Here is a 23,767-nt window from a genome sequence, read left to right as displayed (position 1 = left end):
TTTATTTGAGAGAAAGGGTGGGAAGAGGGAGAGAAATCTTCAAGCAGGCTCCCCACTAAGCACAGAGCCAACTGCAGGGCTTGATCCCTAGGTCCTGAGATCATGACTTGAGCCAAAATCAAAAGTCAGACGCTTAACCAACTGAGCCACCCAGGGGCTCCAAGACATACATACAGTTATGACTTATACATATAGTTGTGTATATCCCACACTTTACTAAGTAAGTTTGATTGGAAAAGTATGAATGGTGGCATGTATGAGCCAAATGGCAGCAGTGTAGATCAGGAACAGGCTCTCTTATCTTCTGACACTTCATCTACCATCTTATCATGCCACTGTATTCTCCAAAACCATTCTTAATATGGTCAAATCAGACAGTTTCTAAAATTTAAGTTCACCGTTTAAAAAAAAAAAAAGTCATGTTCTTTTCAACATGTGGTAATATATTCTTGTGGTTGGGTTAGTTTATCTTCTCTTGATTCCATCTTAGAATTTCTGTCTACTTATAACCTATAGGGAAATACCTTAGTCTAACAATTAACTCAAAATTATAACACAGAGCTAGGTGCATAAGTAAATTCTACTAGTTGTTAACCCCTGAGAATGTATCATCCAATCTTTTCCTTAGATTCTGTACATAGTATCTTGATGTAGAAGTATTTTTTTTCTTTATCTACTGACAATAATATGTGTTGATACTCTCTTTCATTGATTGTGGATACTTTATGATCTGCATAATACATATATATTAAAAGAAATTGACAAATTTAAACCTTCAAATGTTTGTTTTGGGTGTTTATGCTACATTTCATTCAGGCTCACTGAAACTCTAAATTTGAAGCTTCCTAAAAGTTTCCTATATTACATGAGATGTCAATATCAATTTTTTTTAACCTAGAAAAAATAAAACTGAATTCTTATTGCTTAACCTGGATATTCATTTAAATAAACAATATAAACCTGGAAATTCATATAATAAGTCTTAATTATACCTATATACCCTGCCTACTGTCAAAATAAGAGTCAATTATTTCAGTCTCTCTTGTTAAACTGACAATATGATATATTACTGCTATGATTCTTCATGTAATTAAGCAAAGATATTACCTATTTTGACCCTTAGATATACTTTTTAGTTTTGTTCTACATTGATTTTATATCAGGAACTACACATTCTACCTATAGACTTTTGATCCCAACTAATAGAATTAGGACTCAAAATGATAGATCATATTATTTTACTAGAATTTCTTCTTATAAGGGAATAGGTTTATGAGAAAAGAAAGTAATGGAACCACAATTATTTAGTCAATCTTTACACATAAACTTTTAGCAATACATATAAAATATTTTCCATCAAAACTGACAAGGCTAACATGGTGGGAGCTGTCTTTCACAACACTTGCAACACTCCAATGCTCTTAGCCCTTTTCATGTCAGTAAATGTGAGCATGTTGAGAAGACCATGTGTAATTTATCGTTTTACACTTCACATCCAACAATGGCACATAAAAATTCTTCACAAATATTTGCTGTTCAAATGTCCATTAGTTCTTCCAGAGCACATCTTCCTTCCCTCTGGAAATTTGTGAGCTCTTTCTGTCCCCATAGCTTAGCAAATTTACCAAAACCTAAAGGGAAAGACTAATAAAAAAGCAGACATAGAGCCTACCAGCAATGTGATCGCTGAGGGAGATAAACGCAAACCTTAGCACACTTCTTACAACAGCTTCAGATCCAGGCTTTGAGGACTGAAATGGAGATACTGGAGAAAGACTGAAGTCCAATAACTAAAACAGTAAAATCACAAACCTAGATACCGTCCTTTTCTTCCCTACACTGCAAAGCTTTGAATGCATTTCATTCAACTGTCTCCAATCCTCAAGTCTTTAAAAGCAAAGAGGCTAATGAGGACACAAAGAAACTTATAAGAGTATGTTTGAAGAACCGTCTTACTGTAGATGCCCTAAGCACAGCAAGCATTTACGTGTCTCAGATTTGGTCCTTACTATAGACTAAAGGTTTGTGTCCCTTAAAAATTCATACTTTGAAACCTCACTCCCAATGTGATGGTATTTGGAAGTAGGACTGCAGGCCATAAGGGGGGAGCCCTCTTGAATGAGATTAGTACCCTAAGGAAGGTCCCTCATCCCTTCCATCATGTGAGGATTACAGTGAAAAGACAGTTGGCTATGATCCAGTCTGCAGGCCCTCACCAAACAATGGCTTGATTTTACACTAATCAGCTTCCATGGTGAGAAACAAACTTCTGTTGTTATAAGCCACCTGGTCTATGGTGTTGTACATAAGATGCATGTTACCTTATGTTTATGTTTACCATATACTTTGATACTTGAAATGTTATATGCAGGAAAAGCCACTTACATATCTAGAACAGACTGGATCTTATGAAACATTTTTTCCTTGAGTGAAATAGCAATAAAAAATAATGAAAAGCAGTAACAATAAAACATATAATGGTCTATTCTCTTACTACCCTGGAAGGGACTGGAATCTCTGTCAGTTATAATAATTTTAATAAAAATGAATCATCTCATTTATTACAGTCAGATCTGAATAATCTATACATGGATTATAGAAATTATATCTGATGCTCTGTTTTAAAAGAAAACTGCATCTTCATGGGGACAAGCCTCAACGGAGGCAGTAAGACATCATCCTCAGTGTAAACAGTCAGGCACAGACTAGACAACTGCTCTCAGAGATCCTGTAAAGAGAATCTTTACTCAAAGGGAAAGCAGACAGAGAAAAGCAAATTCTGTATGATCTCCCTTCTCTGTGGAATCTAAAAACAATGAACTTACAGATACACAGAAGATTGGTGGTTGCCAGGGGTTGGCAAAATGAGTGAAAGTGGTCAAAAGTACAAACTTCCAGTTACAAGGTTAAATGAGTTCTGGGAAGGTAATGGTTTTCTCCTTCTTTGGGCATTATTTATTTGTTCCATTGGGCAGTTCTCTCAGAAGTATCTAAGATAGCCCAGACCAGCTCTCTCCTGAGGGACACACAAAGTTTATTATCTATACAGTCCTCTAAATTTGGTGTTTTGACACAGGATGCTTCTGCCAGACTCTCCTCTAGAGACAAATTATGAAACATAGTTTTTCCTTGGTTCATTCCTCTCAAAAACTCTAAGGGACATCAGTCAATCACTCTGATTATTTCTCTAAAGTTCTTTACATGCTCTCTCTTCCTGTATGGGTAAGGAGAAGGGTGACAGAAACACACTGTATGTAAACAACTCTCTCCCCACGAAAGCATTCTCATCCAAAAAAGTTCTCCCACTCTTCATTGGAGAAGTGTCTGTTCATATCTTCTGCCCATTTCTTTATATGATTGTCTGTTTGTGTGTGTTGAGTTTGAGGAGTTCTTTATAGATCCTGGATATCAACCTTTTGTCTGTACTGTCATTTGCAAATATCTTCTCCCATTCCATGGGTTGCCTCTTTGTTTCGTTGACTGTTTCCTTTGCTGTGCAGAAGCTTTTGATCTTGATGAAGTCCCAAAAGTTCATCTTCACTTTTGTTTCCTTTGCCTTTGGAGACATATTTTGAAAGAAGTTGCTGTGGCTGATATTGAAGAGGTTACTGCCTATGTTCTCCTCTAGGATTCTGATGAATTCCTGTCTCACATTGAGATCTTCTATCACTTTTGCAATGAAGACATACAAATAGCTAACAGATGAAAAAATGTTCATCATCACTAGCCATCAAGGAGATTCAAATTAAAATCCATTGACATACCACCTTACACCAGTTAGAATGGCCAAAATTAGCAAGACAGGAAACAACGTGTGTTGGGGGAATGTGGAGAAAAGGGGAACCCTCTTACACTGTTGGTGGGAATGCAAGTTGGTGCAGCCACTTTGGAAAACAGTGTGGAGATTCCTCAAGAAATTAAAAATAGAGCTTCCCTATGACCCTGCAATTGCACTACTGTGTATTTACCCTAAAGATACAGATGTAGTGAAAAGAAGGGCCATCTGTACCCCAATGTTTATAGCAGCAATGGCCACGGTCGCCAAACTGTGGAAAGAACCAAGATGCCCTTCAACGGACAAATGGATAAGGAAGACGTGGTCCATATACACTATGGACTATTATGCCTCCATCAGAAAGGATGAATACCCAACTTTTGTAGCAACATGGATGGGACTGGAAGAGATTATGCTGAATGAAATAAGTCAAGCAGAGAGTTTCGCTTATTTGTGGAGCATAACAAATAGCATGGAAGACAAGGGGAGATAGAGAGGAGAAGGGAGTTGAGGGAAATTGGAAGGGGAGGTGAACCATGGGAGACTATGGACTCTGAAAAACAATCTGAGGGTTTTGAAGGGGTTGGAGGTGGGAGATTGGGAGAACCAGGTGGTGGGTATTAGAGAGGGCACAGATTGCATGGAGCACTGGGTGTGGTGCAAAAACAATGAATACTGTTACACTGAAAAGAAATTTTAAAAAAAAAAAAAAGTTCTCCCTCTCAACCTCCTCATCCTTAAGGGATTTTAAGATCTGAATGTACTTTTAGGTAGATAATAAGATCTCAAAACAGAACTCAAATTTGAGGACTTCCTTGGCCAGCCAATCTATCATCTTTACTTCATATTACTCTCAGTCTTTGGGACCTTTAGCCCGAAACAAAATACCAAGAACCCCATTTTGTCATCCTATTTTATACTGTTGCCACATTAGTTCTCTTTCTTGAGGCTCACCAGAGAACACCACAACATTTCCCTGAGTCAGACTGTTACTGATGAGTATTTGGGATGAAGATGTGCTTTGCAGAAATGCTGTCATCCACATTCCAATCAACTCTTATGTAAGTTTAATCTACTTCTCAGTGGTACTAGACCCAATTAAGCCTCCAGCATTGGTGTCTTAGACACCTCTGGGGATGAAAAAACATAAGGAGAAAGCCATCCCAGAGTAGATATAAACCCAACCAAGAGTGGATGTAAAAGGAATCAGCTTGTGACTATCCAATTTATATATTTAGCACCTAGCATATGGCTGTTATATAGTAGATACTCAATACATTATAGTTCTCTTCTCTTTTCGACTGAACCTTATTTTTCAAATGAAGAAAACAATATAAAAATTTTGCCCATGTTCCCCAACCACTCTGGAGAGAAAAATCATGAGATCATGCAAATGCAAGAGCACTGTGTCACCTCTGTGTCTGTGCATGTATTCTACTCAGAAGTATTTCATGACATTATTATCTCATGGAATGGGTTAAGTGCTAATTTTGAAAATGGGGTGAAATCTGTATTTGCTTCAATCATGTGAAGAATGCACAGGGAGAATATATTCATTTAACACCAGAAAAATAAGACTAAAGGTAACAGGCCTTACCGAAAGTCAAGCAAATCTAAGGCAGTGGGGTTAGTCAGCTGTTCCCAGGACTCCACAATTAAGCTCTATATAAAACAATGAGGGAAGCATGGTAAGACAGTCTCCATTCCAACTTTAGGAGAAAGATTAGGAGTTTGGGTTGATGCCCTGGTAGTCTACTCTTCTTTTGATAAACATTGCTCTGCATCATGGCCCCCATGAGCGTAACTCATGACTGGGAAACAACAGGGCAATCAGTTTTCATCAAAGAAAGAAAGAAAAGATTGCCAGAGATTTGTACGTAACTTAGTATAGCAAGACATTTGTGAAGCCTTTGCAGCAATGCCATTTTACTTATAAACAGTTTAGAGGAGGAATATTTATGGCCCTTCGACCTCTCCCACTGGCCCTGAAAGAAATTGGATTTCCAACCAAATCCATTTACAAGGAGAGAGCTATTCATTCTAATAAAACCACATGGTAAGTACATTAAGTAGGAAAAAAATGTCTTTTGATGAACAGAGACATTATACCCACAGGAGTGACAGCAGCCTCAGTGAAAGTTAAGCTTGGCTGCTTCTCGTCTTACTTGAAATTTTTCCAGCTCTTAAAACATGACAATACAACAGGCTGCTTCAGAGTTGCACAAGTTCAATTAAGCAATAGGCCCAATTTCAGCCTTGATTCATGGGGTGTGAGCTGATGTGTGAAGAAGAAAAATGCCATGGAGCCCTTAAGAGGAACTTCAACTTCTAATCTATATATTTATAGCCCTGGCACCAAAATTAACAAAAAAGGATACCAAAAGGTATGAAATATGGTATTTACCTTTGAGAAATAGTTTGTCTATTTTGAGAGAAAATACCAGCATATACAATATAGAACATTACAAAATTAAGCACAGTTGGAAGACTATTGGGGTCCCTGGCTAGCTCTGTCAGTAGAACATGTGACATTTGATCTCAGAGCTGTGAGTTCAAGCCCCATGTTGGATGCAGAGATTACTCGAAAATAAAATATTTAAAATAAAAAGCAGATTATCAACTATTAGTGTAATTTGGCCAAGTTCAGGTGAACTTCCTTATAGCCCAGCAGTGAGAACTTTGAAAAGAATATAAATTCAAAAGTTGAGAGGAAATATGGTCTGAGCTGAGAAGTTGATAAGTGAGGATAAAGAGGATACCAATGATGACATCCTTTTTTTCTGACTTAACCGGGTTAATGAATGGTGGAGACATTCACTGTGATATGGAAAATGGAAAAATTGACGGGACATAAAATGGGTTAATTTAGATGTGCTGAGTTTGAATGTTCCATGGGGCATTCAAAAAAATCCAGCAATGATCTGGTAACATATATGAAGTCCAGTAGGTATATGTATGCTAGAGGCAAAGAGCTCACCATTGATAGGGAATTAAGATAAGCTCTAAAACTTTAAATCTTTGCTTTTTATTTTTCAAATTATGTAAGTTAATCTCTTAGGACTGTACCAAGTTTTAACCTTGTTTTTTATATAATAATTCATATATTGCTTAAGGAAACACATTGTCAATAATACCTAATTGTCCAGTTGTATGTAAGTGTCTCCTCAAGTTCACTTTCAGTTAGCTTTGGTACCACTTCTGGAATAAATGTCCTAGAAGGAATGAAAACTGGCCAGACAACATATAAATCTAGGTTTTCCAACTTGGGGGAGCCAAGAAATATTTGGCAAGATTCAGTATATTGTGCCTGCTGATTTAGGAGCTACTATGCTCTGGACCTGGGGTCACTCATCCAAGTACTATTAAGTGGAGTATAGGTAGATGTTTCTGTTGGGTGAACTGCAAGCAGTTCAGAAACAAAGACTATAAATCAAACAAAGAGACAAGCAACACATACACACACACACACACACACACACACACACACACACACACACACACATTTCAACCTTCAGTGACTAGGTTGTAAATGGTCATGGATCGCTCCAACTAAGCTTGGAGAAGATGGGGAAAAGAAATCATACATCAGGCAGAAAATGGAACTGTGAGAGTACATAGCAAGAAGGAGCTGGTGCTTTATCTTATACAAAAGTCCTCCAGTCTCCCTAGGTGCTAGAAACCAAAGCAGGTTTCCCTGCTAATCAGCAAAATGAAAGAGCAAGTCTATATGTGAGAATTTAAGAGAAAATTCCAGTTTTTCTCTATACACATAAGCAGTTGATGAACTAGATCAAGCAGAATGAGTCGGGGGGGAGGAGGTATTAAGTGTCTTGAGAAATATCAATATATAAAACATGGACAGAGAATAAGATGCCTACAAAGGTTTTCTGGAAGGAGATAATAGGACTTCACTGAAATTGAAATAATAAAATGCTGGTTAATAAGAAGCCTTAGTGGACCAGATCTAATTTATAGATAAAAGTGCTATGTTATTAAAATATTATTTGTATGTAATTAATGCAATAAGACTATAATTTGGTGTGTGATGTAGAAAATGATGAAAATGGAGGGCTGTGTGTGCAGAAAAGAACTCAAAAGGACAAGATGAATCTCCTTATCTCAAAAGGAAAGAAGAGAAACAGAAGTTCCTCCACATCTGGGGATATTGGAGAAACATTTTATTTTTCACTTTTTAAAATGTATTTATTTATTTGTTTATTTATGAGAAAGCATACACGTGTGAGAGAGAGTGGTTGGGGAGGGGCAAAAAGGGAGGGAAGAGAGATTCTTAACAGGCTCCATCCCCAGCCTAAGCCCCATGTGGGGCTTGATCTCATGATCCTGAGATTACAACCAGAGTAGAAATCAAGAGTGGATGTTTAACTGACCAGGCCACCCAGGTGCCCCAAAGAAGACATTTTTTAACTTAGATGCTTGGGTATAACAAAGCTTAAACAAGCAGTATTTATGATAATGGGCAAAATTCACAGATTCTTGGCAAATGGAAAGTCAGATGCTAGCTCAATGAATCGGGTACCAAGGGAAATGGGAGATGTTCGTACTACACAACAAGAAAGTGAGAAAGAATACTTGACCACAATCAAGACCCTTGAAGACTGATATGAGTTATGCTGGGTGTAAGGATGGAACTTTTATTTAATTTAAAATCAATTAGCCAACACATAGTACTCATTAGTTTCAAACGTAACGTTCAACACTTCAGTTGCGTGTAACACCCAATGCTCATCACATCACATACCCTCCTTAATGCCCATCACCCAGTTACCCCATTACTCCACCCACCTCCCCTTCAACAGGATGGAACGTTATTCCTCTCCTAATGAAGCAATAAGGAGGTCATTGGTCAATGTCAAATGTTCAGATATGGGTCAATATGTTTTCCTAAGAGGTCTCTGTAGGCCCACAAAGCAACATAACCCTGTATTCTGAGGGAGAGGATACCCATTCAGTTCAATGCCCATTTCTGTTCCCACTCAGTGATATCACATAGACTAAAAAAATAAATGGGTAAAGTGAATTGGTGAGCAAACATGGAATTCAAAATATTTCTTAGCCTATATGTCATGGACCCCAACCAGTCAGAAAAGGCCAATAAGAATGTACACAAGCCATGAATAACTGCTATACCCATATCAGTGAGGACCAGTCAAATTTCTACCCCGCCTATGAATCTGATTTCCTCCTCAAGGTCACTATGAGTAGACAAAACTGTTAATCAGCTTCTAAGGGAGCTTCTTCTTTGAAGGAAGCTAAGTAAACACTGCTGCCATATTATTTACTTTGTCAATATCCTTTGTAAACCTCATGTTAATAGGACTGTGCAATGGTAGAATTCTTCCCAGCTCAATGACAGGAAACCTGCTGCAAGGTCCTGCCAAATACATCTCTGAAACTTTTGATCATTCCTTATATTTTTATTTGCATTTTCCCCAATCATTACTTCCCTGGACTCTTTTATCCATATCTGGCTGATTTTTCTATCTATATTTCTTATCTCTTCCATCCGTCCTTCACATGACCACCAGAAAGGAATGCTAAAATTATTAGTAATCTGAATTTCAAAAAAAAGTAACTACTCACTTCCTAAAAATAAAATGCACATTTCTATTCAAGGTACTCAAAATGTATTTCAAAGTTGGTCCCAACCTTCCTTTTCATGTGCAACCTTTATTGTTACTCCATTCTCCATCCCCCCAATGCCCCCATCATCTTTTCCAGTTTGAGAGCTAGAAAAATTCTAGCTCTCCAAAGACTACTTTGCTTATACATTCATGTAATCTTGATGTTGGCTAATGTCTCCCTGCCCTTAGATATTTTTAAAGTTTCGTAACAGTTCTAAGTTATTTACTTCCCCTTTCTGCAAGAAGATCATACCTTCCTGCCACACAGACATCAGGCTTGGCTGTGTGATTTGTTTGGCCAATGAATGTGAGCAGAAGTAATATTTCTTTGCAGAAGCTTTAGGAGCTATGACATAATTCTGACACCACTATTTTTCTTTTGCCATGAGACTAGCACGTCCCAGTCAGGGTCTGCTCCTGCAGCTTAGATGACAGAATAAAACTGTGTGGAACAGAGCCACGTAGACACACACACAACATGAAACATAATGGGCTAGACTGATTTTGCAAATTATGCAGCAAAAGCAGATGGATGCAGTGATCTCCTTAAATAAGGACCAAATACCATTCCCGGGGCTGTGGCAATTCCAAGTGCTCCCCAAGTTCTCATGCTTTCCTTCCTCTTACATTGTCTTCTCTACCTTTACTTCAATGAGCGCTACTTAGATTCTGTCCCATGTAAAATTGAGACCTGAAGACTTACCCCTTCCTTGTTCCCTGGAACAGATCTAATCATACTTCATAGTCCATGAATTTGGAAACACTCAGGAAAATCGGGATGGCTGAGAGATCGGGTCATATCCCACAGTGCACACTCTTCTGCTAACACTGTCTCAGCTCCTCATACTCCACAGGCTTTCAAAACCCTCTCCACCCCACCAAAGATGCTCCCCTGGGATAGTAGTGAGCTCCATGCTCTTATGGAATCTCTGACTGGACAAAGCCCCTCAGAGCAGCCTGTCTTCCCCCAGATCTATTCCCATCATTTATTTAAACAAAAATTTCATTTGCTATGAAATTATATTTTAATGCTATCACAGCTAATGTCTACCCTAGGAGATAATACCTAGCATCCTTTCAGACTTTTCCATTGTAAAAGCACTTTCAAGTCAATTATCTGATCAGATCATCTCTATGTGCCCTCAGTCTCCAGGAAGGCAGGTGCCACAAGGTTTACAGTAGATGGACTCCGTAGGTCTCGGCACAGTACCCACCACATGGTAGACGCTCAGTCAATATCTGTGGGTAGATGATGAATAAATGAAAGCATGAATATAGCTATTATGTGACAAGTCAAGGATCATATCTTCTAAGAGACAGAACCGGGATTCAGGTCATGTCTCAGATTCCAGGCCCCATAGCCTTACAACGCTTCTCCCATGGACTTGCAGCTGTTCACTAGGAAGGGCTGCAAACAGAGGTAAGAGTGCACATGATCTAATGATTTCAAAGAGAGGGTCAAAGTATCAGACAAGTACTAGACTACAGGTTTTGAAGGTTTCTTCCCATCTGCAATTTTAATGAGAAATCTAACAATATTCCAAAAGTTGCTTTAGGTATCTATAAAATGGATTTTCCTCCAGAGCTTGTTTTGTTTACATATATGAAACTGTGTGAATAAAGATCACATAAATTCAGCATATCTGGGTGTTCCAAAGGGACAATCTAAATTGAGATGTCAAAGTCATAAATTCTACCAACAAACACTCCCTTCCTCACTCTACCATGACAAATGACAAGTCGTTTCTATCTGTTAAATAATTCATCCTCTTTGGTGTTTACAAGTTACAAACATAAGAAGGATTTATACTTTCATAATCACAGTAAACTCTCTATTTTGAAATCCTGAGTCAGTTTTTATAAGTGCAGTGTTTCATTATTCACTCTCTGCTGTTGTCACAGAGTGAATAGAGTCCTCACTCTCTTTTAGAAACCCATAATTTGGAGTCCTACAACCTGTGGGGAGGTTTTAGCTCAACTACTTGTTGATTGTTAGACCCGGAACAAGGCATGAAGTTTCAGGTTTGTGATCTGTAAAGTAGCATTAGTCATGAACACAAGTGAGCGATGAGGATCAAATGAGAGGAGATGGTGGCTTTCAAACTCTCGTTTTATGGAGAATCAAGGGCAGGTAGAGGCCAAGCCAGAGAAGCCACAGACTCCTCCCCAACCTCCACTGCTCAGACCGGAGAAAGTCAGCTTTTAACTTTCCCTCAAATTCCCAACTCCGTGATTTGTCAACCTCATCAGTGGTTGCTTCCTTTATAAACACTCCCTCACAACTACAGCCCAACACGGTAGAGTTCACAGAGCTCATCCACATACATTATCTCATATCTAATCTTCACTGTGATACCAGAAAATTATCTTTCCCATGTGGAGCTGAAAGACTGAGGCCCTCCAAGATGAAGTGACTTGCCATCGTTCCCAAGATGAGGCAGCATTAGCTCCCAACCAGGGAGGTGTGTCCTTCCCGTGGCTCAGGACAGCCTTCACACTCCCGTTCTCTCTAATACACAAGATACCATCTTTAATTTGAAAACTGTTTGCCTTTTCAGATGACCTATGTTCTCACAATAAACAAGCCACATTCTCATTTTTCTTCAAAGAATGAAATTTCGGGCTTATCTTAAGGAGAAGGTGAAAACATCAATTCAGGATCTGATATGACTTAGAGCACGGCCCATGTTTCTGTTTCTAAGGCCACAAAGAACACATTGTCCCCGGAGCATGGAGATGGTCCTCCCAGCTCCAGCAGAGCACATTAGGAGGGACAACTGTCCCTCGATGGGAACAATAAATGTATTGGCAACAAGTACCATCTGATTTTCTTGTTAACACTGACAAATTCTTCTCATTTGAGAGAAGTAACTGTCTGGATTTTTTTTTTTTTTCAATTTAACATGTTCTTTCCATCACCCCCATAAGCCCAAATGCCTGCCTACAGATATATTGAGACATTTTCTCTACTCACAGAATTCATTAACTCATCCATTCATCAAATGAGCAGTACCTTTTCAGTGCTGGCTATGAGGAAAGGCATTGTGAATACCAAATTTATTACAATGAGTTCCTGCCATCAAGATGCTTACAATCTTGCTAAGAAGAAGTGACTTGTATAAATACAAAACAAAATGAGATAAGTACCCGAGAGACGTACAGAGAGTTCTAAGAATTCAGTGAGGAAAGATCACTTTGATGCAGGTTATCAGCAAAAGTTTCTGAGGTGAGACAGTCTGGGTGCTCCAAGTTCATACGTACATGGACTCCCAACAGATGAAAATGGGGCAGAGAGGACTATTCATGTTGGAAAGAACGACAAGGCCAAGGAGACAGTCTGAAGAGTTTGAAAGCAGCAAAATATGATAGTGGAAAATGTCAGATGGGGCATCTGGGTGGTACCATTCAATCATTTTTAAAATAGAAATTAGAATAGATGTCATTATAAGACTATGGACCTTCAAACATTGTTTTGCTCGAGTTTTGGGATTGGGTTTTAAAGGTCCCTGACAACACTTATTCTTAATTGAGACACATTCACTGACATTACTGCTAAGCCTTACAAAAGTTGGAGTGATATGAGTGAGCTGATAAATAACTATTTTTAAAGACCTTTTAAAAATTAGAATTCCACACTGAAGTGAACTGTCATAAATCATAACAGAGAAGATTACACTAGTGTCCACGAAAATAATGAAATAAATGAGAGTTCAAAACTTCAAAGGCTTGTATTTACATAATATCATTCCTTTTATAGCTCTAGTGGTTGATTAGGGGAGAATGAAGTTTTCTTACCTTTTACGATATTTGATGCATATTCCTATATTAAGAGAAAGTAACACTTGCACTTCCACAGTGAAAATTAAATTATAAGAATTAGGATTAAAATCCAAGGAAAGTTTCTTTGTGAAAATTGACAGATTTTGAAGTGTATATGATAATTCAAACAGTCAACAATAGCCAAGATGGTCTGAAGAACAATGTCTGAGAATTTACTCTAAAAGTTGTCAAGATTTGTTATAAAACTACAATAATTAATACATGTGTTGATATAAAAATGGACAAACAGACCACTGGTATACTTACAGCATGAGTTCTGAAGTATCTTTCCCTGTCTCCACACTCCCTCGGCAACCATGGTTGTATAGCAGGGTAATTAGAACACAGCTCTGAAATCAGCTTCCTGGGATTCGATTCCCAAAGAGAAGCAGAATGCTCTCACAGCCTTATCGAAGGCTTGCCCTGTAACCCAGCAATGTTCTTTGACATTGACTCTACTTGACACTCTCAGAGACACCTTTCATATTAGAATAGAACTGTTCTAATATAAAATGATACATTATAAAGCCCCTTACTTTGATGCAGACAATGTGACCCATACAGTAAGGGGAAGTATTACAGACTAATCAAAGTCTCAGCGAGTTTCAGTATCCAAATTTTGACCCTTAAATAGGTAGTTTTCTTTCTTTCTCTCCCTCTCTTTCTCTCTGCCTCTCTCCCTTCTCCCTCCTTCTCCCATTGGCTGTCCTCCCTACAACCCCCCTTCCCCTCTCTCCCCCACCTCTTTCTCTTTTCTGGCTGTCTCTCCACAAAAGGGTAAAAGAGTGCTCACTCTTTATCTTGGGAAAATAATCTCTTGGTGTCCTCAAGTTTCTCCTAACTATTCCCCCCATGGTCATCAGCTCTTTTCCCCATGTAAACTTGCATAGCAAAAGCATTCCACTTTGAGACAAACTGCTATTTCCAATATCCTCATCCAGGACAGGAGATTTAGTGATACACAAATGAACCTCTGGAAGTACCTTGGGAACCAACTAAGGGTGAAAATTTTAAAAGAAAACATAAATGATCTATGAAAAATTTGGAAAAAAAAGGAATAATAACTTGCTATTCCTTGAAGGCACAAAAAGGGAAATTTGTTGCACCACAATGATTTAATTCAATCATTGTATCTGGTTTCTTCTAAAATGCATAAATAAACTTCAGAGAAAGAATAGAGGAGGATGTGGAATTGAGAAGAGCTGATCAGAATTGTGCCAACACCTTTGAAAACCTGCTTTCACAACAGCACTGTATCTATATGACAAGTCACTACAAGCAATGAGCAATAGTGATATCAACAACTAGAGTCAAGCGTAAACAGATCCACATTCTGTCCCCATTATCCCCTCTTCAGGCACTCTACACCCTGGCCAGCCACAAATACTCGCTCTCCTTCAAATGTACCCTAGACCATTTGCTCCATATGCTACTTTCATCTGAAATCCTCAATATTCCTCTTTTGCATTCATTTAAATACCAGACCGAGGCCCAGGTAACTTCTTCCTTGATTTGATTTTAAAAGAGTTAACCTATTCGCATGGATCAAAGTTTAAGTCTCCTCCACTTCTGCTCCCCAGAGAATAATAGCAAAATAATAATTTTTTAAAAAAAGGCAGTACACAAAAACTGTGGAATTTTTACAAAAGGTATAAATGTGTAGTGAGGATATCAGAAGAAAAAGGAATATCTGAAACAATAATGACTCAGACTCTCCCCAAATTAATATCAGACACCAAGTCATATATCCAGGAAGCTCAGAAAACACTAAGTAGAACAAAGGTCAAATAAACAAACAACAAACCACACATATACATATCATTTTCAAACTACACAAAATAAAAAATTTAAAAGAAAAATCTTTAAAGAAGCCAAAGGGGGAAAAGCACACCTCATAAAATAACAAAGATAAAAATTACCTCTGACTTCTTCTCAGAAACCATGCAAGCAAAAAGAGTAGAGTGAGATATTTAAAGTGCTGTGAGAAAGAGAGAGAGAGGAAGAGGGAGAGGAAATGGCCAATGTATAATTCTGTACTCTGCAAAATCAGTCCACCAAAGTGAGGGAGAAATAAAGTTCTTTCTCAGACAAACAAAAATGGACAGAATTTGTTGTTAGCAAATCAATCTTGCAAGAAATGTTAAAAGAAGTCATTTAGAGAGAAGAAAAATATAGGTCAGAAATTCAGATCTACATAAAGAAAAGAAGACCTTCTATCAAAGAAGGAATAAGGGAGGTAAAACAAATACGTGTATTTTTCTTATTCTTAATTGATCTATCAGATAATAGTTTGTTCAGAATAATAAAAGGAACATTATGTTTGATTATATAAGCTTATGAATATGTAAAATTATAGAAATATAGATTTATATATTTACATATTATATATAATTTAAATACTAATTTAGTTGCATATTAAATATTCAATTAAGTATTTAATATGTATATGTATATACATATACATATACACACATCTTATATATGTGTATATATGTATACATATACATAATACACATATACATATATACATATATATATATATAATATATATAAAATTTTGCCTTGAATAAAACTATCACAGGCTTAGAGAGGACTCTCAGTGACAGTGGACTCACTGGGCCCAAGAGTCCTTTCACCCTGCATTGTGCGCAAAATCAGATGCACACAATTAAAGAGCATAGGGTAAGCACCCGATAGCTAGAAATCCAATAGGTCTCACTAGACCAGAGAGTTTCTGGTAAGAATGACTTCCTCTCCCTTCCCTTCTACCTGCCAATTAGTAGACAGGAAATAAATTAGATTCTTTATCAGAGAAATTCGATTTTTTTTAAGATTTTGTGTATTTATTTAACACAGAGATAGAGACAGTGAGAGAGGGAATACAACTAGGGGGAATGGGAGAGGGAGAAGCAGCTTCCTGTGGAGCAGGGAGCCTGTTGCAGGGCTTAATTCCACATGATGGTCAGGACCATCATGACCTGAGCTGAAAGAACTAAATACTGAGCCACCCAGGCACCCTGAGAAATTTGATTCTTTATATAACTCTTTAGATTTGTGTTTACAAACATTTAACATTTAACCAAAAACAAGAATACCACTCTTTCCCTAGCTTCCTGGCAGAAGCAAGACCTTGAAGAATAGGATTCTAGATATGGGCTTATGCATGCTTAAATATAAATAAAGTGAATGACAGCAATGACATAAGGCACAGGAGAGAAGACTTAGGATGATTTTGTTATTGCTAAGGTACAAACCCTATGTTTGAAGTGGACAGTATTATTTGAAGATGGACTTGGATTAGATGTAAATGCATACTACAAACTCCAGCACAACCACTAAAACAAATGTAAAAAAAAAAAAAAAAAAAGAAGTATAATGAATATTCTAAGAAATTTTTAAAAAATGAAATCATATAAAGTGTTCAATTAAAACCAAAAAAGTCAGGAAAAAGCAGAAGACAAACATAGGAGCAAAGAATATGGGCAAAAAACAAAAATAGTACTAAGTATGGTAAATATTAATTCAGCTATTTCAATAGTCACTTTGAACATGAATGGTCTAAGTGTATCAGTTAAAAGACAGAGATTGTTAGAATGGATCAAAAAACATGACCCAACCATATGCTGTCCATAATAAATTTACTTTAAATATAAAGACATATATAAATTAAAAGTAAATGAATGAAGAAAGCTACAGCACACGAACACCAAAAAATAAAAAGTGAGAATAGCTATATTAATTTCAGAAACAGGAGACTTCAAAGCAAGAAAATTTGTAAGAGATAAAGAAGGACATTATATAATGATAAAGAGATCAATTCTCCAATAAAACACAGCAATCTTTAATGTGCATCCACCTAAAAATAGAGCATCACACTACATAATGTAAAAATAATAGAACTTCTGGGAGAAATAGACCCAATACCATAGTTGAAGACTTCAACACTTTCCATCAGACATGGACAGATCAGTAGACAGAAAATCAGGAAGAACATAGTTGAACTCAACAAATCATTAATTAACTAGATATAATCAAAATTTCTAGATTACTTTCTCCAACACCAAAAATATAAACATTATTCTCAAGCTCACGTTGAACATTGACCAAGACAGACTGCATTCTGGACCACAAAACACACTTTAAGAAGTTTAAAAGAACAGAAGTCATATAATGCCTGCTCTCAGACCACAGTGGAATTAAAATAAATCGATAACAGAAAGATAAGTGAAAAATCCCAAAATACATGGAAGTTAACATACTGTGAAAGGACATGGAGGTCAAGGAAAAAATCTCAAGAGAATTTGTATGTACATTTTTTAACTAAATGAAAATGAAACCACAATTTATCAAATTGATGGTGGGGGAACCTGGTAGTTCAGCCAGTTAAGAATCGACTCCTTATTTTAGCTCAGGTCATGATCTCAGGGTCCCAAGATCAAGTCCTGTGTTGGGCTCCATGATCAGTGCAGAGTCAGATTTAGATTCTCTTTCTCCTTCTCTTTCTGCCCCTCCCCTTCCTCACACTATAAACAAACAAACAAACAAATAAATAATTAAAAAAAAAATACTTGGGAGCTACTGAGCTGTCTTTCAGTAAGTGAATGGATAAATAAGCATTGTAATATGGCCAGACAATGGATTGTTTTCTAGCACTAAAAAGAAATAAACTATCAAACTATTAAAAAAAAAAAGGAGGAACTTTAAATGTATATTACTAAGTGAAAGAAGCTAATCTGAAATGCTACATCCTACATGATTCCAACTATGACATTCTGTAAAAGGCAAAACTATGGAGACAGTAAAAAGACTGTATTTGCCAAAACCCATAAAATATACAATACCAGAAGTGAACCCTAAAGTAAATTATGGAATTTAGAGAATTATGACATGTCAATATAGATCATCAATTGTAAAAAGTGTATCATTCTGAGGAATATTGATAATGGGTGAGGTTATATATGTGGGGCAGGGGCAGTGGGTTTATGGAAAGTTCTCTTACCTTCCTCTCAATTTTCACTGTCAAACTTCTCTGAAAAAAAAATAAATAAAGTCTTAAAAAACATGTAATAAGTTTAAAAATAAAATGAAGGATTGTCTGTGGGCATGTGTGTGGGAATGGGGGGAAATTGTGGAAATGGAATCTTCTGAGAAATATGAAAATGTATTGGGTTTTCTACATTGTTCAGAAAAGCTGTAATCATACACAATAATCCATTTTTTGTATATATATATTTTGGATTTTGATTAAAATATAAAATTATGTTTATTTGGCAGAGTAATCACTAACTAAATAGAAATGGAATGTTTGGGTGACTCAGTCGGATAAGTGTTGGGCTTTTGATTTCAGCTTAAGTCATGATCTCTGGGCTGTGGAACGGAGACCTGCATCAGGCTCCATTTTTAGAGGGGAATCTGCTGAAGATTCTCTCTCTCCCTCTGTCCCTTGCCTTGTTGTCTGTCTCTCTGTCTCTTTCCTCCTCAAATAAGTAAATAAATCTTTTTTAAAAAAAGAACTAGAACACATATGTATGACCTCCAAACTAGTAAAGGTCAAAGTAAGAGTAATAAAAAGTATATTATTCGAAAATAAAACAAAACTGGAGAAAAAAATCAACAAAGCATGAGACACACAGAAATCACAAATATAAATAGATATGCTAGTAATTATAATAAATAAAAATAAGTTAAAAGTGTTAGTTAAAAGGAAGTTACCTTTAGGTAGAATGGACTAGTCAATAGTAGGTCACTGCTTTCTCCTGGAACAATTTTAAAATCCAAGTTATGAATGAATGAATGAATGAATAGTAAATAGCTTGCAGACTGTTATAGAGATACAAATGAGCCAAAGATGGCCTCTATGTATTGGCCCTTAGGCTGTTTATTTCTTCACTAGAGGCTGAGACCCATTAACTAAAAGCCTTATTGCTCCAACTCAATTTTTTACACATCTAATAATTTTTAAAATAGCTGAAATAACCAGATTTTTAGTCACTGAGACCCTGCATGGTTTTTTTTTAAGATTTTTTATTTATTTATCTGAGAGAGAGAGGGAGAGAGAGCGAGCACAGGCAGACAGAATGGCAGACAGAGGCAGAGGGAGAAGCAGGCTCCCTGCCGAGCAAGGAGCCCAATGTGGGACTCAATTCCAGGATGCTGAGATCATGACCTGAGCCAAAGGCAGCTGCTTAACCAACTGAGCCACCCAGGCATCCCTAACCCTGCATGTTTTGAATACCCCATAACACCTCCCTGGACAGTCACTACCTACTGATAACACAGAGTCTTTGTAGTTCCAAGGCCCCAAGCTGTCTTTTGGAGCTCTCTGACCCAGACATTCTCTACCTACTCTACTCCAGTTCTTTTGTCCACTTGGAGTTCCACTGTCCTCTTCGCCTTCTGGAATATGACACCTATGCTATAAACCTCTGGATTGTCTCACACTGTGAGGGATGCATGTCATCCTGTCCAAGGCCTCCAATAAAGTTTTTTGTGTTACTACTAAACTAGTTGTAGGCCCAGTCTTACCACTAAGGCCTCACACTGAAATAACCCCTGATTAAATTAATGATCTATCACTACTATTTAAAAAAAAAAAAGGGTAAGCCCATTTTAGAAGAAATAATCTCTAAATAGTCTCAGTATAGAAATTAACAGACATACCAAAATAAAAGACAATAACTGAAATCCATGAAAAAAATAGAAACAGATACACAACTGATAATGATATTATAATTATTTCAGAGAGAGTCAATTATCATATGGTTTCACTTACTTGTGGATCATAAGGAATAACATGGAGGACATTGGGAGATGGAGAGGGAAACTGAGTTGGGGGAAATCAGAGGGAGAGACAAACCACAAGAGACTGTAAACTCTGAGAAACAAACTGAAGGTTTTGGAGGGGAGGGGAGTGGGAGGCTGGGTGAGCCTTGTGGTGGCTATTATGGAGGGCACATATTGCATGGAGCACTAAGAGTGGTGCATAAACAATGAATTTTGGAACACTGAAATAAAATAAAATTAAATTTAAAAAAAGATTTTAAAATTTTTAAATAGATAAAATAGTGGAGAATTTACCTGAGAATTTTAATCTTTAGGAAAGAACCAAATGGAAGTTGCCCCATTCACAATTCCCACATCTGACATTAGGGTAGATGCAATATAGGTGTAAGCTAGAAGTCCAGAAGGATGGGATAGAAAGAATGATGAAGAACCATTTGTAAGAGATAGTAGCTAAACATTTTCTCTAACACTGATGAAAGATACCTTCCCACAAATTCAAGGATCTCTGAAAAATCTGTGCAAAGGAACCTGTACTCGAGTACATGATAGTTAAACAGTTGAAAAATAAAGGAAAAGAGAAGCATTTAAATCTAACTCAAGAAATAATGATGTGTTACCTACAAAGAATAATAAAACTGATGGCTGACTCCTCCATGGAAATGATGGAAACCAAAAAATAATGAAAATATATGTTTAAAGCTCTGAAAGAAAAAGAAATGCCAAAGGAAGTTCTATACTCAGTGAAAATGTCATTCAAAAATAAAGATGAGATAATGATGCTTTTAGATAAAGAGAGAATCTTCCACCAACAACATGCACTAAAATAAATCTACTACAGAAAAATGTTCAAACAGAAGGAAAATGATCCCAGAAACTAGCATGCAATTGCAGGCTGGAATAAAGAGAAATAAAACAGGTAAATGATTAAGTAGATATAAATGGACATTGACTAGATATTGACAATGCAAAATATTGCTAATAATTATGAGATTCAAAATGTATATATCACTAAACTATATGTCAAAAGCATACACCCACACTTATACACTTATAAAAATAAACAAATACACTAAGAAAAATGGCCAGAAAGTAATACAAAATAATTTTGACAGTGACTGTTTTGTTTTTTTTTCATAAGTTGCAAGTAATGTGTCTTTAATAAATGATTTTAATTCTCTCTTTATATATTTCCACAGTCTGCTAAGCACACAAAACAGACAAAAATCTCCACTTTACCTCACAGAGCTGGTTGGAAAGATAAACATCAAAAATACCTAGAGAAATCAAAGTGAAATAAGTCAGACAGAAAAAGACGAATACCATATGATTTTTATATGTGGAATATTAAAAACAAAACAGGCAAACAAAGAAACAAACAAACAGAATCTTAAATACAGAGAACAGACTGGTGGTTGCCAGAGGGGATGTGGGTGGGGAGATGAGTGAAAGCTACAAAGGGAATGAAGGGGAACAAATTTCCAATTATAAATAAGTCACGAAGTTGAAAAGTACCATATAGGGAATATTGTCAATAATATTATAATAATGTTGTACAGTGACAGAGGTGAGTATACTTATGGTGAGGAGTATGAGTAATGTATGGGATTGTTGAATCAGTATGTTGGACACCTGAAATTAATATAACACTGTATGCTAATTATACGGCAATAAAAATTCTTAGAGGAATAAGATACGTAATAGAGCAGATGGCAATAAAGCTACAAATGGATTGCTATTAGAGCCAAAGGAAATACACACACACACACACACACACACACACACACACACACACACACATATTTAAAGATGCTGATTAGCATGAGGCCAGCCTCTCCTGCAGCTGACTTTACAGAATGTTCTTCAAAGAGACAGGTTACCCACCACACATGCCTGTTCCACTGCACTGGAACCCAGCAGATCTGGGTGTTCCTAGGCCAATATTACCTCCACCGCCCCAGGGGGTGATCAGCTTTGCCAGAGGACTTTTCTGCTGATAGTACTTGAAAGCCCTGTACCCCAGGAATCCCTCAGTCTCAGACAAACCAGGACAATTTGTCGTCCTATAACTTTATAAAAATAAAACCATTTGTTCCCTCATGCCGGTTAAGTTTATAACAAGATTGTCCCCCTTGGAATTGCTGTTGCCCTGAAAAGCTGGGCTTATTGATCAGAGTAGCTGCCTCTGGGCTTGGTTTTCAAAATTAGAATAACTCTTTCGCAAGTCATGGAGAATAAGAATAGATATGTCTCCATGGCATAAATGTAAACAGTATAATGATATACGTTGGATTGTTACCACTCAGAGTTATTAAAATAATCTTACATATCTCTCACATTTTCCTCCAGTTTTTCTCCTTCATGTTGGGTTAAAAATATACCCCACTTCTGATCAGAATTCCCTCTCCTCAGAATGGTCCAGTATCACTCATTTCAATGCACTTGTGACAATGACAGCCATAATTATCATTTTTCCCAGCACAGATCACTGGAGAGCTAGACATTTCACACATATAATTTTAATTCTCAAAACAAGCCCAAAAGATACATATTGTAACTATTTTGAAGATATATCAACTGGCCTTCAGAGTGGTTCAGTAATTTATTCAGGGCCAAAAAGCCAGCCAGGGCCAAGGCAGGGAAGGAAACCATGGTTTGCCTAACTGTAAAGTTCAATTTTTTAAATAATTTATCCTAAAATTTACTTTGAGAAACTTTATGAGTCATCAAACATAAAATTGAGCTTTTAAAAGTGATTAATTCTTCTAACCTCTAGTTTTTGTTAAACACCCCTTTCCATTCTGAGCTGAATAGATTTAAATAATATGATCTAAAGTGACTTAAATTAGAGGAAATATGCATCCATTTTATCTAGGCGCACAAATGTCTCCCTGCTATACATTGCTCTCTAAATAGAAATTGCTTTAGATAAAAAAAAAAATTAATAGCTGAAATAATTATATACTTTCTAGGTGAGTCATTCTGCAACTTTTAGTCTTTGGGAAGATTCCATATTTCTGGTTATCTGCTATGAAATGGTAAAATTACAGTCCCTTATTAAGCACATTTTTTTTTTACCCATACCATTGACATGTGCATCAGATGTACAGTTAAAGTTTACCCTAATACAAAAGATGTATTTTAAAATTTATATTGGGGGCCTTTCAGTGATCCCATTAGGCACGCCACCACATTTAACTAGATAGTACCCTGGGAATTTAGGGAAAAAAAAATCTGTTGATTAATCAAATTCCACAAATATTTAATGCTTTCCTCCTTCTTATACAGCAGTCACCTCTATTAGAAATACAGAGTCGACATACTGCTTCTGTCTTGATGAACTTTATATCTACATGAGCAACCAATTTGGGTATCAGCAAATACAGCATCACATGGTGTGGCAAATATCTCTGCAGACATATGTATAAGGTATGGAAGTGACAGAGTAGAAAACGATTCTGAAGGTGGGGAAAGCATATCAGGGAAGGCTTTTCACCGGGATTGCCAGAAAGAATGTGGGTGGCAGGGTTGAGTGAAATAGATAAAAGTTATGCACAACCCTAAGAGCACTGAGAAACGTGTAAAACTGTTGAATGTCTAAGCCGGATGTTGAAGGGTGATAGAAAACATTGTGAATTAGAGACTCCTAGGATCTGTTCTAACTGGTTTGATCCATTTCATTTGTTCAACTTTCAAGTCTGGTGAATCATAATCCAGACATCCCACATAGACTCCATCCGTTCTCACCCAT

Source organism: Mustela erminea, chromosome 7, assembly GCF_009829155.1.
Source record: "Mustela erminea isolate mMusErm1 chromosome 7, mMusErm1.Pri, whole genome shotgun sequence".
Classification (NCBI taxonomy): domain Eukaryota; kingdom Metazoa; phylum Chordata; class Mammalia; order Carnivora; family Mustelidae; genus Mustela; species Mustela erminea.
The sequence above is the reverse complement of the archived record's forward strand: the minus strand, read 5'-3'. Positions refer to the sequence as shown.